We start from the raw sequence: 6,881 nt of genomic DNA, 5'->3' as shown, positions 1-6,881 counted from the left end.
CGTCTGGCGGGGATTCAAATTCCGCGCAGTACCAGAAAGGCCTAACGGTACTGACGGCTGCCGTATCATCAGCCCACAGGCGTCACTGGATGCGCTGGTCCTGGCGGAGGTTTGAGTCCTCCCTCGGGCATGTGTGTGTGTGTGTGTGTGTGTGTGTGTGTGTGTGTGTGTGTGTGTCCTTAGGATAATTTAGGTTAAGTAGTGTGTAAGATTAGGGACTGATGACCTTAGCAGTTAAGTCCCATAAGATTTCACACACATCTGAACATTTTTGAACTGGATGCGAATGTGGAGGGGCATGTGGTCAACACACCATTCTCCCGGCCTTATGTCAGTTTACGAGACCTGAGCCGCTGCTTCTCGATCAAGTAGCTCCTCAGTTTGCCTCACAAGGGCTGAGTGCACCCCACTTGCCAACAGCACTCGGCAGATCGGATGGTCACCCATCCAAGTGCTAGCCCAGCCCGACAGCGCTTAACATCTGTGATCTGACGGGAACCGTTGTTACCACTGCGGCAAGGCCGTTGGCCCTAGGGTCGTGAGGAAACCTAAAAGAAGACAAATGTGGTGTCTTCTTGTTGTTGCTCCAATTTATTGCGCTGCAGAAGCTTCCGTTTATCAAAAGAATTCTACAAAGCAATATAACAATAAAGAGGACCTTTCGCTTTTCCAAGATCTCGCAGAACACAACAGTGTAACTTCCTGGCCGCTTGGTGTGGTTTCGGCCAAGGTCTTGTGAGGAAGTGATCGCCACGTATGGCTTGCCGTTTTGGACGAAAAATGGTTCAAATGGCTCTGAGCACTATGGGACTCAACTTCTGAGGTCATTAGTCCCCTAGAACTTAGAACTAGTTAAACCTAACTAACCTAAGGACATAACGCACATCCATGCCCGAGGCAGGATTCGAACCTGCGACCGTAGCGTTCTCGCGGTTCCAGACTGCAGCGCCAGAACCGCACGGCCACTTCGGCCGGCTTTTGGACGAATACTAGGCGTTCTGCCTCAGTCTACACCGTCTGGGCTGCTCAGGAGTGAAGCTGCGTTTTGGTCGGGTGCGCTTTTGAATAAGGCTGCATTGTATTACACTGAGAAAGATTGAGAGCGATAACTAAATGCAGATTGTAGTTTGGTTCAAATGGCTCTGAGCACTATGCGACTTAACATCTGAGGTCATCAGTCCCCTAGGACTTAGAATTACTTAAACCTAACTAACCGAAGGACATTACGCACATCCATACCCGAGGCAGGATTGGAACCTGCGACCGTAGCGGTCGCGCGATTCCAGACTGTAGCGCCTAGAACCGCTCTGCCACACCGGCCGGCCCAGATTGTGGTTTGTACTCATGCAGGGGTAGTGAGAATCGAACATAATATGTTCTATACGAACATTCCAGAATGCATGGTAATGTGTTCCTTTATATTAGGGCTTAGTGAGGTATACTAGATACGGGTGGTTGCTGGAATAATGTTACCCGATGAATAGTAGAGTGGAACCTGTTGTGGTAACGATTGATGTCGGGCAAATTCCATTCTACAGTGGGAGGAGAAAGTCTGGATACATTGCTGTACATGCCGAACGGTGTGAGGAATCATAATGGCGTCAGGCATGGGGTGTCTGTAGGAGGAGGTGCAACTTATAGGAGCTATGACGACAGCGGCGGCCAGCTTGAAATCCGCCATCTTGGCATTGGATTAGGTGTTTCAAATGGGAAGCGGATCATGTGGCACATCATTTTGGACTATCTCATTCTCAGTAATAGACGTGTAAAATCTGTTTTAAGATATCTTTAGTTGTGTAGGAGTTCTGACCTGTTAAAGTTTACAATTGCAAGGAGGTGATGAATTCGGTTTATTGTTGCAGGAGATCAACAGTGTGACCTACACAGTAAGAACGCATTGAAATTGTGTTAATGAAAGGTGGACGAAGTACCAGCGTGATTGCTGCTGACTTCGGTGCCTGGCACCCTGACATTTGACACATGACAGTTTCCATGTTATTGGACAAATTTCAGTCGACAGTTTCTGTGGTGGTAAAGCCACGCAGTGGTCGTCCAAGAACAACAGCCGACGAGGAGACTGCAGCAGCAGCAGATGGCATCAGTTGTGAAAAGTCCACGTCGCAGTACGCGCCTGTTATCAGTAAAAATGACTCTGAGCACTATGGGACTCAACTTCTGAGGTCATCAATGCCCTAGAACTTAGAACTAATTAAACCTAACTAACCTAAGGACATCACACACATTCATGCCCGAGGCAGGATTCGAACCTGCGACCGTAGCAGTCGCGCGGTTCCAGACTGTAGCACCTACAACCGCCCGGCCACCCCGGCTGGCTGTTATCAGTAATATCTGGTGCCAGTTAGCGTTCAATCCTGGAAGTGTGGCATTTGCATACAACACACACACACACACACACACACACACACACACACACAAGTGACACCCATACAAGTTACAATAGCCACATCATCCCTCGAAGAAAGACCCTGATCGGCGGTAGTAGTTTGCAGAATAGGCTCTGATCAGTATAACAGGAATCCAAACTTCATACGACAGGTGTTGCTCAGTGAAGAAGCTAATTTTTATCTGTAAGGAGAAGTAAACAAACAGAATTATCGTTACTGGTCCACCTCTCGTGGGTGGATCCGTGTAGTGATGGTGCTGGTGAAAAGTGGTGGTTTGCTGTGGAATTTGGGACACAAGAATCGTGGGTCTGGTGTTTACTGATGGTATCTTGAATTGGGAAAGGTATCTTAACGTGCTTCCAACGCTGTTAAATCTGCAGGGTGTTTCCCAAACTTCTTCCAACAAGACGCTGTACCTCCCCACTAAGCTACTGGAATCAGACAGTTTCTGGATTAACCGTTTGGAGGTGACTGGAAAGGTAGGAAGGGCCCTATCGAATGGCCACCATGGTCCCCTGATCTTACACCTTTTGACTTATCTGTGGGGATATTTTAAATCAATTGTGTATGAGGTAAAAATCAACAATGTAGCCCGTCTCTGCCGGTGTACTGAGGAGGCGTGTGCAGCAGGACCGGCAAAAAGGACTTCGATTGTGTGTCCAGCGCAGTGGAGGTCATATTGAGCATATACTGTAATGCCGACTCTGACAAGTGTCAAAATTTAACAGGTTATAACTCCTACACAAATAAAGATATCTTAAAACAGATTTTACATGTGTATCACTGACAAAAACTTCAAAATGATATGCCACATAACCCCCTTTCGATCTGAAACACGTAACCAGAATCCAAGATTACGGCTTTCAAGACGGCCGCCGCTGTTGCTATGCTTCTGTAAGTTGTGCCGCCACTTAGACACCCCACATCAAACGTCCTGATTCCTCACACCATTCGACTTTCATAGGAGTGTACCCAGACTTCTACCTCGCCCTGTATAATATACGTTCCTTTAAATGAACTGCAGTTTAGTGAGACGCAGCTGACATTTATTAAAGCCCTTGCGCGTACATGAAAGTAGTAAGCTAAACATTTCTGGGGCTTAATGTTTCACGCAACGTTATTATTGCTCCTAACGAATATCCAGAAATAAGCCATCCTTCGCATCAGTAACGCACCCGTAGTCTGGGTGTAACATCGTCCTTGGTCCCGTGTTTGAACCCCATGACTGCTTAAATTTTCAATAAAAATCATCAGCAATGACGACCGAAGATTTTCTTGTGCCAACGACCTTCTGAAAGAGGGCGGAGGGGCCGAACACAGCTTCAGGCCATTCTCTTCCCCTTGAGGTGGGAAACTGTCCCTAAAAGGCGGAAGAATAAGCACTGATGAATGGCATAAGAAGCAAAAGGCAATGGAAACCACTGCATTAAAGACACACAACGTACTATATGTCCACAGGACATGTGCCCTGTAACTGAAAAAGTCTCATGATGATCTCCTTACTACCAAATGATTCACGACTAGTGCCCTATTCAGATTTCCGTGAGATGACTGTCAAGAGGGAGGTGACCATGAGGAAAAAAAAAAAAAAACAAGCGAAAGGGTAACGTACTGCGAGTAGGGGCGTGGATTGTCAGAAGTTAGAACGTGCTAAGAAAGCTGAGATAGAATATGCTTACGCACAGTATAGAAATAGTGAGGGGTCAGTGAAGTGAAACGGAAAGAAGACAAGTTTCTGGTCAGAGGGGTATAGAGTAACAGCAACAGCGGCAGAAAAAGCTTTAAGGGGAGTAAGATTCGATAGGAATAAGAAGGTAGGACTGGAAGTGTGTTCTGTGAACAGTTCAGTGATAGGGTTCTCCTCATTAGAATCAACAAAAAACCAACACCGACAGCTTAGGTACACATGCCGACGTCGCAAGAAGACTATGAAAGGACAGAGGAAGTATATGAGGATATTGAACGGATACTTCAGTACGTAAAGGGACACGAAACTCTAACAGTCATGGGGGATTGGAATTCGGTTGTAGCGGAAGGAGTAGAAGAAAATGTTACGGTAGAAATGGGCTTGGTAGTACGAACGACAGAGGGGAAAGATTGAGTTCTGCAACAAATTTCAGCTAGTAATAGCGAGTTGAAGAATCACAGGAAGAAGAGGCATACTTGGAAAAGGCCGGCAGACACACAAATATTTCAGTTAGATTCCATCATGGTCAGACAGAGATTCCGAAACGAGATACTAGATTGTAAGGTGTACCCAGGAGCACATATAGATTCCGATAACAATGTAGTGGTGATGAAGAGTAGGATTCCATCATGGTCAGACAGAGATTCCGAAATGAGATACTAGATTGTAAGGTGTACCCAGCAGCACATATAGATTCCTATAACAATGTAGTGGTGATGAAGAGAAGGATAAAATTTAAGAGACTAGTCAGGGAAAATCATTGTGCAAAGAAATGGAATACGGAAGTACTAAGCAATGACGAGATACGCTTGAAGTTTTGTGAGACCATAGATACTGTTATAATGAATAGCTCAGAAGAAATACAGTCGGAGAGGAATGGACATTTCTAAAAATGGCAATCACAGAAGTTGAGAACAAAACCGTAAGTACAAGGACGGTAACTGAGGAGAAACCATAGGTAACACAACAAATACTTCAGTTGATCGATGAAAGAAGGGGGTTCAAAAATGTTGAGGGAAAGAAAGGAGAAATGTGTGTTACAAACTCATTAATGAGCATGTTAACGAAAATAATAAAAAAAACAATAGAAACTAAATTTCCAAGAAGAACAATGTGATTTCTTCAGCTGGTAGATCAGGACTCTCGTAGGACTGTTGGTTCGTGCTAAAGATACTGTTACTTCTAAATAAAATGAATGCAATTATGGTCTGGGGCAGAAACAACTGGGCTCTAAGGGTTATGAGGCCTCTGTGGGATTCCTAAGCGCAAAGCAAGCAGCGCCGAACTCCGATTCCCCAGCTGAGGCCTCAGAGCGCAGGTATTTCGCTGATTCCATACTGTTGGTTATCTTGTAAACAAGCGGCCGCCGCGATGATTCACCTGCCGTGCGCCGGTTTCCCTGCGCCGACGTCACTGCCGCTCGTCTGTATACCATCACATTGTCTGTTCTCAGAGTGGAGGTGAGAAATAAGCTCGGGTATCGGTACAAATCAGACTTGAAAGGATTTAACTTCACTTACCTGAAATGAATGAAGGTAAAGGTTATGAAATCAACACCAGCTCACGTAATCTACACCAGTACACTGCCGGAAAAAAATCGCAACTCCAAAAAATAATTAATGTAGAATAGTGACATTCAGCGAATACATCTGTCTAGGTAACATATTTAAGTATTTAACATTGCAGGATCACACGTTAATGAAAGCGCGTAAGCCGGCCGCGGTGGTCTAGTGGTTCTAGGCGCGCAGTCCGGAACCGCGGGACTGCTAAGGTCGCAGGTTCGAATCCTGCCTCGAGCATGGATGTGTGTGATGTCCTTAGGGTAGTTAGGTTTAAGTAGTTCTAAGTTCTAGGTGACTGATGACCACAGCAGTTAAGTCCCATAGTGCTCAGAGCCATTTGAACCATTTTTGAAAGCGCGTAATACGCCATTGCAAATATGAAAGGCTCGTACGTTAATAATCCGTGTAAGCGCCATGTTCAATTCAAGCATGCAAACGCGCGTTCATTGTGTTGTACAGGTGCCGGATGTCATTTCGTGGAATGGAGTTCCATGCCTATTGCACTTGGTGGGTCATGGTGTTTGTAGGTGACGTTTGAGCGCTCTTCCGATGATGTACCATACTGCTCGATTGGAGACACATCTGGTGATCTAGCAGGCCAAGGCAACATGTCGACACTCTGGAATGCTGCTCATCAATGGCAGCACAACATGTCTAATCACCAGGCTGACGTACATATTCGCAGTCAGGGTGCGTGGCATAACCACGAGAATATATGAAGATGGTATCTGATCATCTTAATATAGTTAAGCCTAATCGGCCATTGACCTCCTTCTGTGCGGATGCATGCGCATTGCCCGAGCTCGGTGAGATTGTCTGCCCAGAGTAATGAGTGTAATGGGCAGGGTCACAACGAATGTAGTGTGTGGACATTCAGTTTGTAATGTGGGTCTCACGGGGAGCGTGGAAGGGGTAAGTCCCTGCATGCGCTCCATCCTCTGTGCCCTCGGTGGCTTAGATGGATAGAGCGTCTGCCATGTAAGCAGGAGATTGCGGATTCGAGTCCCGGTCGGGGCACACATTTTCAATAGTCCCCATTGACGTATATCAACGCCTGTCGACAGCTTAGGGTCTTTATTCAATTATCATTTCAATGCTCTTGCTGTCATAGGAAATCGAACCCAGACTGCAGGCGTATAGTCATTGTGTCTAGCACGGAGGCACGTCGGTTGCAGGCCCTGGACTGCCCTCCTAAGCAACACATGGTGACCACTTGCACCGAGGTAG

The 6,881-nt window shown here is 46.2% G+C and overlaps 1 pseudogene; it reads right to left on the bottom strand.

The window, feature by feature from the left end:
- Positions 1-411: 411 nt before the first annotated feature.
- On the bottom strand, positions 412-529 carry LOC126109993 (5S ribosomal RNA; annotated as a pseudogene).
- Between the last annotated feature and the right edge of the window lie 6,352 nt (positions 530-6,881).

Source organism: Schistocerca cancellata, chromosome 12 (assembly GCF_023864275.1).
Source record: "Schistocerca cancellata isolate TAMUIC-IGC-003103 chromosome 12, iqSchCanc2.1, whole genome shotgun sequence".
Classification (NCBI taxonomy): domain Eukaryota; kingdom Metazoa; phylum Arthropoda; class Insecta; order Orthoptera; family Acrididae; genus Schistocerca; species Schistocerca cancellata.
The sequence above is the reverse complement of the archived record's forward strand: the minus strand, read 5'-3'. Positions and strand labels throughout refer to the sequence as shown.